Source organism: Salvelinus fontinalis, chromosome 26 (genome assembly GCF_029448725.1).
Source record: "Salvelinus fontinalis isolate EN_2023a chromosome 26, ASM2944872v1, whole genome shotgun sequence".
NCBI lineage: Eukaryota > Metazoa > Chordata > Actinopteri > Salmoniformes > Salmonidae > Salvelinus > Salvelinus fontinalis.
Window position 1 is genome coordinate 42,373,422 of NC_074690.1, and position 10,746 is coordinate 42,384,167.

Below are 10,746 nucleotides of genomic sequence, written 5' to 3' on the forward strand. Positions count from 1 at the left end.
AAAATCAACTACCTCCATCAAAACATGACATACATGACACAAATCAACTTCCTCCATCAAAACATTAAATACATGACACAAATCAACTACCTCCATCAAAACATACAACTTGTTATCTAATGAAAAGCTATTTCAATCAATCGTTGCGCAATGGACCAATAAATACTAACTACAACTATCATATACCCCTAGCAATGTCTGTGCCATTTGTTGATACTGTAATTATAAATTAGTATGCACCATAAAAGGCAAGTAAACATTGTATCACAGCATGGGCTTTATTATTTTTTTCCTAATATGATTTTACAAAAGATGACCAATGCAGAAATAATGTCACTCAAGAGCATGAATATCCAGAAACAAAAGGCTTATTTTATCTTTTTCCATTTTAACTGAGAGCTGAGCTATTGTTCTCTATGGGCCTCTCTACCTCTCCTTTGTCCTTGCCCTCTGCCTTTTACTTGGTCCATTCTTGCAAACATGAATAAGGACTGATTAATGATTGAACAATTGTGCAAAGAAGTCAGGCACATGTGCAGAAGAGGTTCACATTCATGAGTGTAATTTGTATCAGCTGTGACCAAATGTTTTAATTCCGTTTGTCATGATTTACTCAACTGAGTTTTGCGTCTTTTGTAGAGAGTTGTATTTACTGTTTTGCTAAAATGTGTGCATGAAAGCAATGAGATGTGCCTTACAGTTTTGCAAAATATAATACTGTTGAGCTCATTAGGTTATGATGGAGATCAAGTGGACCCCAGTTTCATTAAAAGTGTCTTAGCAATCATGAAAACTGTAAAATCCCTTAGAATGAATATGTTGCCATTCTAGTTTCAGTCACTACTCATAAAACATATTAAGAACTTTTAATATTCAGAACATTTAAACACCGTAAAAAAACACCATACTGCCAAAAATGTGAAAAATATTGTCATATATTTTGACCATCTTTCCCAGTCCCAATGTGTTTGTGTGTGTGCCTGTGTGTGTACTAACCCCCTACAGTGGGTCCACGTGGTGTGGTACCACGTCTCCTGTGGTCAGGTGTTTGGAGAAGAAGCTGTCTGGTATAGAGGTGAGTTTCTCATCGCGAGGGTTCCTCTGACGCTTGTTCCTGGCATCGTCAACCTCTGGGATACTCAGCAACTCCTCCTCTGACATTCCTGACAGCTTCCTCTACAGAGATAGAGAGATAGAGAGAGATAGAGAGAGAGAGGGAGTTGGCAGCACAGTATGTCCCAGCTTGCCACAAGCTGAGGGAGGAAACAAAATGTAATATTTTTCCATGAATTTTAAGTAATAGACAATTCAACCGAGTACATGCTTAACTAAATGACAGCAGAGACAGAATACAATATGGAATTTTATTGAATAGTTTGGGGTAGGCCTCGTCTCTGAGGAATGCTCCTCAGAGCCAGATGCTGATGACAGGTTGCTCTATGCTGGGAGAATGGGGATCCGATGATGGGACTTCAGTTGGTGGTGGTGGAAGGTCGTTGGAAGGCTGTTGAAAGTGATTATTGCAAGAGTGCGCCCATAAGTTAATCAGCAACCGTGGCGAGCCATTCTCATAGGCTAAAGTTAATAGGTGAATGACATTCTGCATGCTTGCTAATAGTAAAGGAGGAGAGACATGACGCTACCTTATAAATACCTGCCATGCTGATAAGGTACCATGATACCTGCTATGCTGATAAGGTACCATAGATACCTGCTATGCTGATAAGGTACCATAGATACCTGCTATGCTGATAAGGTACCATAGATACCTGCTATGCTGATAAGGTACCATAGATACCTGCTATGCTGATAAGGTACCATAGATACCTGCTATGCTGATAAGGTACCATAGATACCTGCTATGCTGATAAGGTACCATAGATACCTGCTATGCTGATAAGGTACCATAGATACCTGCTATGCTGATAAGGTACCATTGATACCTGCTATGCTGATAAGGTACCATAGATACCTGCTATGCTTATGAGGTACCATAGATACCTGCAATGTTTATGAGGTAACGTTATAACCATTAGAGAGAGTGAGTGTTTCTACCAGAAAGTCGGTTGGCCCACTTTGATGACACGTAGGTTGAGACGTTGCTGTTTTCATCTATAAAGCCATTTTACAACAAGTCCCACTGTACCTAACATCATTACTAAACTTTAGACATACAAGCTAGCACACCCGGTCTCAGGGATGGCTAACTCTGGAAATGATTTTGGTCTCCACTGAGTTGCACCTTATTTGTGGAGCAATCTTCCAAATGTTCTCAAATCTGGTGTTCTGTTGCCTCAGAAAGCTAATTGAGGTCCTTATTGCTGTTTTTTTATTTTATTTTAATCGTGTTTTTTTTTCTTTCTTGCATTTTGTATTTATATTTTGTTTTTTGTGTGTGTTTTTTCTGTTATTTATCTAATTGTAAAAGAGACCATGGTCTCATCATGACTCCCTGGTAAAATGAAGGTAAAATAAAGGTAAAATAAGTACATAGCTGTTGGCTTGATCCAGATTGAGGGTGAAGAGCTCTGAGTCGTACCGTGGATACTGCCGTGCACAACGAACATATGGTGGCAGAGGCCCTGATGTGTGCTCTTTCCTTGCATCCAAACTTTCCACTCGCCGCACTTTCACATCCACTTCCTCTGAACGCCTCTTTACAACCTGACTACAGGGAGATCCTGGTTTTCTCGTGGCCCTAGATGGTGCAATTTCTTTGAAGTCCTCGTCAGTGCGTAGGAGGCATCACTTTGAGGGAATGTCACTCCGTTCACAAACCCCCCCTCCTGAGACAGTGATGTTCTTGAGCCCACCCTCCTGAGACAGTGATGTTCCTGAGCCCACCTTTCCTGTGACAGTGATGTTCTTGAGCCCACCCTTCCTGTGACAGTGATGTTCTTGAGCCCACCCTTCATGTGACAGTGATGTTCTTGAGCCCACCCTTCCTGAGACAGTGATGTTCTTGAGCCCACCCTTCCTGAGACAGTGATGTTCTTGAGCCCACCCTTCCTGAGACAGTGATGTTCTTGAGCCCACCCTTCCTGAGACAGTGATGTTCTTGAGCCCACCCTTCCTGAGACAGTGATGTTCTTGAGCCCACCCTTCCTGAGACAGTGATGTTCTTGAGCCCACCCTTCCTGAGACAATGATGTTCTTGAGCCCACCCTTCCTGTGACAGTGATGTTAGTATTACCCTGCTGTTCATATTGCTTCAATTAATAACAATACACCATCGTAAATAGTTTCCCACATGCTTTTAATTTAAGAATTGTTTTTTGCTATTTAAATATGTATTTTTTAAATGAGCTAATTTCTAGTGTCTGTGTGTGTGTGTGTGTGTGTGTTGAAATAGGCAGATAATGTTACCCAAATTCAGAAAACGTATTTTTAAATAATGTAAATTAACAAAATGTATGGTGGCTAACATTTGTGGACTATCAAAGTAAAGAGAGTGGCACACTCCATATATACACTCCCAGTAACTGATTGGGTATTTACCAACGTCTCGACATCACTGTGAGTTCTTCAGGGTGTGGCCCATCAGCTTCATGGTTTCTTTTTATGGGTTTAAATGGTTATTTTATGGAAATAAATAATAACATTGCTTAATATTATTACTTACATCTTGCTTTTCAGTAAATGTTACTTCAGTTAGGATTACTCAGTCACCAGGTATAGAAACCCTTTACTTAATCTGATCAACACTAACAAAACAGAATGGGTTTATGGCACTCTTGCGCCTCTCCGTGGTCACCTGCCGGTACTACTTGCCTCTTTCACTACATTCTCTGGCCTCCTAATCTGAGGTAGCGCCTGCTTCAGATCTACACATCATAGCTGCTTTAGCAATAAACTAGGCCCAGCCCGGTGGTCAGCAACTCAGTGAACCTGTGCAGTAGTCTGTTTTTTTAACGTGCATTGCAAATTATAATAGTTCCTCAAAAATCTTAGCCTGGGCAACCACTAGTGGCGTGGCAGCAGGTAGCCTTGAGGTTAAAGAGCGTTGGACCAGTAACTGAAAGGTTGCTGATTTGAATCCCGAGCCGACTAGGTGATGAAAACGTACGATGTGCCCTTGAGCAAGGCACAACCCTAATTGCTCCTGTAAGTCGCTCTGGATAAGCGCGTCTGCTAAAATATTAAATGTAGTGTGCTTAATGGATCTCCACTATGTCTGGGCTTGATGTGGCCATGCCAACAAATCCCATAAGTAATTTAAAACTGTATGTTCAGTAAGCACAACTTTTATTTTGAAACTATCAGACCAGGGGTTCCGTTTCTTTTACGCCTGCTATATTAGTCCAGGGGTCAAAGTGAAAAATGGCGTTTCAGAAAGAAAGTATGCATATTTCCCATGTTTTTTCCCCGCCTTCTCGCCATTAAATAAAGAAGGTGGAAATCGAAGCCTTTGTAGTCTGAACGTAGAATGTTTTAAGTATGAACCGGTCGCCGGGGAACACACGTGTGTTACCGGTTGGCAACATCAAGCCCAGACACTGGTGGAAATCCATAAAGCCCACTAGCGGATGTCCAGGCTAACAGTCACCAAGCCTCTGTGTAAAAGAGCAAAATATCAGGATCTGGTGATCCCATATATCCAGTGGAAACATTATAAAATACCTGAATACATTCCCTTTGCGCAAAAAAAACATCTCTCTGTCCCGAGCTCAGTGGCGTGGCGTGGGAAACTCTGAGGGCCCAGAATAGGCTCCTTGAGACAATGTTGCAAAATCATTAGTAACAGCTTTGGGCCAGATCAAGTTGATTGATTTGATTCAATGTTGCAATATTTAACGTCATGATAGATACATAGAAAGGGAGGTAGAAAGAGGAATGCGATTGAAAGAACCTGAATTTTAAATGAGAATACTTGTCACCTTTATGTATTTTCACTTAGTTGACAATGGAAGTTATAGGCCTACTGCTGAATTGGCCTATGGTTCCATGCATGCACTCATTTCTTTAGCTGCCAATGGGTCACAGAGTGTCAATGTGCCCATATGGCTGGTGCTCTCGCATTAGCTGAATTTGAACTTTAAAATTTTTATTATTTTTATTCAGATTTGTATGATTAACCAAGTAACAATGATTTTGAGAAATGAAAACATCATTACTGAAAGGCAACGAAAATGTGCATATGACTATCATAACTGTCACGTAGATCGGTAGAAATGGTAGGATAAATTGAAAGCTTCCCCAAACTTGAAACTAAGCCCCCCCCCTAAGAAGTCATTTATTTGACAATCAGATGAAAACATCATGCCACATTAAAAGATAGGCCTAATACATTTCTACAGTTTAATTACATGTTTTTAGGCCAGGCAAAATTGATTCACTGTTTAACGGATTTTCCCCCCAGAAAAGTGAGGCGAGAGAGCAATAAATAAATAAATAATAATAACAATCATTAGTTGGACAAGGATTAACAGTACTATTGTTCCTGTATGGCAGGAACAATAGGCGAAATATTCAACTTCAGACTGATTTTCAGATTACTATTATTAATACACAAATTAACATTAATGAAAATTATTCACATAGGATGTATAATAGAATGCAATATTCTATCATATTCAAAAATGATAGAAAACAAGTTATGTATGAATGTATTATCAGTTCATTAATCTACTTAATTGTATAGCCGAACAAATTCGCGAATGATTGGCAATAAATAATTGTAATCAAATTAAAATGTGAATGCATAATAATGAGTTAATTACCTGAATGCATATCTATAGCCTATAGGCGTTAACAAAATATTCATACAAATATGACTAGGCCTCTCATTGACTAGGCCTTGTAGAAAGAGAATCAATCAAGTTAGGTCTGCCAAATGAATGTAGCATTGGAAAAAAAATCCATAAATCCATCCATAGAGTATAACCTATAATCCTGAAAAAAAACACGATGTTTATAACATGCACAATTAGAAGCATCAATAAATATAGAGCGAGCTTGTTCTGCTGATTGTTCTTGTGCTAGTGTGATACATTCATCCTGCTGCTTTCAGATGTCTACAAGTACCCACAAGGGAGAGGAAGTCCCGCTTCCAGACATTTGCCACCACAGGAGTTTGGCCCGCCGATGCGGGCAACAGGCCAGCTCTGAGGCGGAGGTGGTATGACCTCTTTCAGAAGGTTTTGTCTTCTCAAGAGATAATGACATTTGAACTTTGTGTTCATCTGGAAAACACGCTGTGTTACTAGAAATGCCTGTCATTAAATGTAGGCCTTTACTACTAACGGACAGCAACTTTATTATAACAGTTGGCATCAAATTGTCAATTCATATTGTAACAAAGAGAGTATGATCAGTGTCAACGGCCCAAGCTGTGATCTTGTCAACCAATCACAACAGGTTAAGGAAAGTTCCAGAGAGTGCTAGAGTTCATCACCCCTTGACTCCCCGGTTTCTGCTTGAGAGTGCTGTAAAATGGTGAAGTCACCAGCAGGGAACTTCCTAACACAGGCTTCCTTATATATTGTTACAGATAGAGAGTTTTGCAATAAATGTCCGTGGACAACTCTGCTCGGGGGCCTTCAGCGATGCATGGATTTCATCCCCAGGACAGGTCAAATTAATAAAGCTTACAGGCTTAAACATGTATTCTCATTTCTGATTTTCTGAAATTGGATACCATACTTTAGTGTTGTCTCTGTATTCCCCCAATGTTTAAAGCAGGTTTTTCTTCCAGTGGACCTTTTGAGCCAGCAACGACAGCTCTGCCAGCACCTGCGTCTTTGTCTGCTGTTCAGACTCCTCCATGGAGGAAGGCATTACATGTTTTATCACGTTATTTTTTTTTATGGTTCTGGAAGCCATGATAGAACACTGATTCAGATAATCCTTTTGACAGGTGACTTGGTTTCCTCCTCCGTTCATTGTAACTATTAGGTTTTTCTCTCTCTTTTGCAGTTCAATACTTAAAGGATTTGTGGGCTCTCATGTGTCTGCAGCAAGACCAAACTGTAACTTGGCATGGAAGCCTGCTCAGATAAATAAAATACAGGTCAAACCTGTCAAAAGCTTGGTTTGTATAACCTGAAATAACCTTAAAGCAACTAAACTCAGCAAAAAAAGAAACGTCCTCTCACTGTCAACTGCGTTTATTTTCAGCAAACTTAACATGTGTAAATATTTGTATGAACATAACAAGAATCAACAACTGAGACGTAAACTGAACAGGTTCCACAGACATGTGACTAACAGAAGTTGAATAATTTGTCCCTGAACAAAGGGGGAGTCAAAATCAAAAGTTATAGTCAGTATCTGGTGTGGCCACCAGCTGCATTAAGTACTGCAGTGCATCTCCTCCTCATGGACTGCACCAGATTTGCCAGTTCTTGCTGTGAGATGTTACTCCACTCTTCCACCAAGGCACCTGCAAGTTTCCGGACATTTCTGAGGGGAATGGCCTTGGGTCATGTAAGGATAAGCCTGCAGGAAGGGTACCACATGAGGGAGGAGGATGTCTTCCCTGTAACGCACAGCATTGAGATTGCCTGCAATGATAACAAGCTCAGTCCGATGATGCTGTGACACACCGCCCCTGAGCATGACGGAACCTCCACCTCCAAATCGATCCTGCTCCAGAGTACAGGCCTCGGTGTAATGCTCATTCCTTCGACGATAAACGCGAATCCGACCATCACCCCTTATGAGACAAAAACTGCAACACTTTTTGCCAGTCCTGTCTGGTCCAGCGACGGTGGGTTTGTGCCCATGTTGCTGGTGATGTCTGGTAAGGACCTGCCTTACAGCAGGCCTACAAGTCACATGTTAGCCTCTCTGAGCCTATTGTGGACAGACTGAGCACTGATGGAGGGATTGTGCGTTCCTGGTGTAACTCGGGCAGTTGTTGTTGCCATCCTGTACTTGTTCCGCAGGTGTGATGTACCGATCCTGTGCAGGTGTTGTTACACATGGTCTGCTACTGCGAGGACGATCTGCTGTCCGTTCTGTCTCCCTAAGTTATTATAACTGTGACCTTAATTGCCTACCGTCTGTAAGCTGTTAATGTCTTAACGACCGCTCCAGAGGTGCGTGTTCATAAATTGTTTATGGTTCATTGAACAAGCATGGGAAACAGTGTTTAAACCCTTTACAATGAAGATCTGTGAAGTTTTTTGGATTTTGACGAATAATCTTTGAAAGACAGGGTCCTGAAAAAGGGAACTAACTTTTTTTGCTGAGTTTACATATTTTTTACAGACACAACATGTCCTTAGCCCAGCCAAGTTTTCTACAGCCTCTGTACGGGGTCTGTTAGTGCCCCCGCCCTTACACTGGGTCTGTTAGTGCCCCCACCCCTACACTGGGTCTGTTAGTGCCCCCACCCCTACACGGGGTCTGTTAGTGCACCCATCCCCTACACGGGGTCTGTTAGTGCACCCATCCCCTACACAGTGTCTGTTAGTGCCCCCACCCCTACACGGGTCTGTTAGTACTCCCACCCCTACACGGGGTCTGTTAGTGCCCCCGCGCCTACAGACCCCGTCTGTTAGTGGCATTTAACCTACTACATCATGCACTGTTGTAATTTTAGAACTAATAGCTGGAACTTACATCAATCAAAACATGGAGAAAGACAATTGCGTGTCATGCTTTAAACATCACATGACTGTATTGTTGCTATTCATTAAATTTTTTCTTAATTTCCTTTATAATTTCAGCATGATGTGCCTATGAAGCCTGTTCGGGTAAATATTGTAGCTTAACCTGTCAAGAGCTTGTTTGATTTCATATGTTTGTTTTTTAATACTGTTTACCCTCAAATCATTTTCCTGTTACGTTACTGTCACGCCCTGGCCTTATTATTCTTCGTTTTCTTTATTATTTTAGTTAGGTCAGGGTGTGACATGGGGAATGTTTATGTTTTGTTGGTTTTGGGTGTTTATTTGGTAAAGGGGTTATGGGGTGTAGTAGATGGTTTTTTGTTGAGTGTATATGTCTAGCGTTGTCTATGTTGGTTAGTTATCTAGGAGAGTCTATGGTTACCTGAATGAGTTCCCAATTAGAGACAGCTGATTTCGGTTGTCTCTGATTGGGAGCCTTATTTAGGGTAGCCATAGGCTCTCATTGGTTGTGGGTAATTGTCTATGTAGAACGTTTGTAGCCTGTGTGTGCACGACGTTTGTAGCTTCACGGTCGTTTTGTTGTTTTGTATAGTGTGTCAGTGTTTTGTTTTCGTTTCTTGCCTTCTTCATAATAAAAAGAAGATGGCTTATTTTCCAACTGCTGCATTTTGGTCCGTTAATCCGCCACACGATCGTGACAGAATTACCCACCATAGGACCAAGCGGCATGGAAGGCGGCAACAGGACCTACCTACACAGGATCTCTGGAGTTGGGAGGACGAATTGGAAAGAGATGGACCTTGGGATCAACCTGGAGAATATCGCCTCCCTCGTGAAGAGCTGGAGGCAGCGAAAGCCGAGAGGAGGCGATATGAGGAGGCAGCACGGAGACAAGGCTGGAAACCCGTGAGTACACCCCAAAAATTTCTTGGGGGGGGCCTTAAAGGGAGTGTGGCGAAGTCAGGTAGGAAACCTGCGCCTACTCCCTGTACTTACCGTGGAGAGCGGGAGTACGGGCAGACACCGTGTTACGCAGTAGAGCGCACGGTGTCTCCTGTACGCGTGCATAGCCCGGTTCGGTACATTTCAGCTCCACGTATCGGCCGGGCTAGACTGAGCGTTGAGCCGTATATCATGAAGCCGGTCCAACGCATCTGGTCACCAGTGCGTCTCCTCGGGCCGGCGTACATGGCACCAGCCTTACGCATGGTGTCCCCGGTTCGCCTACATAGGCCGGTGCGGGTCATTCCACCTCCCCGCACTGGTCAGGCGACGGGGAGCATACAACCAGGTAAGGTTGGGCAGGCTCGGCGTTCAAGGGAGCCAGTACGCCTGCACGGTCCGGTATTTCCGGCGCCACCTCCCCGCCCCAATCCAGTACCACCAGTGCCTCCTCCACGCACTAGCTATATGGTGCGTGTCTCCAGCCCTTTACCACCAGTGTCTAAACCACGCACCAAGCCTCCTGTGTGTCCCCAGAGTCCTGTGCGTCCTGTTGCTGCTCCCCGCACTAGCCCTGAGATGCGTGTCCCCAGCCCGGTGCCACCAGTCCCGGCACCACGCACCAGGCCTACAGTGCGCCTCAGCCGGCAGGAGTCTGCCGTCTGCACAGCGTTGACTGAACTGCTCGTCTCCCCAGCGCCATCTGAGCCATCCGTCTCCCCAGCGCCATCTGAGCCATCCGTCTCCCCAGCGCCATCTGAGCCATCCGTCTGCAATGAGCCTGCAAAGCCGCCCGTCTGCCATGAGCCTGCAAAGCCGCCCGTCTGCCATGAGCCCACTGAGCCGTCCGCCAGACAGGAGCCGCTAGAGCCGCCAGCCAGACAGGAGCCGCTAGAGCCGTCCGTCAGACAGGATCTGCCAGAGCCGCCAACCAGACAGGATCTGCCAGAGCCGCCAACCAGACAGGATCTGCCAGAGCCGCCAACCAGACAGGAGCAGCCAGATCAGTCAGCCAGCCATGAGCAGCCAGATCCGTCAGCCAGCCATGAGCAGCCAGATCCGTCAGCTAGCCATGAGCAGCCAGATCCGTCAGCTAGCCATGAGCAGCCAGATCCGTCAGCTAGCCATGAGCAGCCAGATCCGTCAGCTAGCCATGAGCAGCCAGATCCGTCAGCTAGCCATGAGCAGCCAGATCCGTCAGCTAGCCATGAGCAGCCAGATCCGTCAG

General features: G+C 44.0%; 1 pseudogene; it reads right to left on the reverse strand.

Moving 5' to 3' along the window:
* The window catches only part of LOC129824502 (pre-mRNA-processing factor 6-like), a 67,246-nt pseudogene extending 60,469 nt beyond the window's left edge, over positions 1-6,777 (reverse strand).
* Between the last annotated feature and the right edge of the window lie 3,969 nt (positions 6,778-10,746).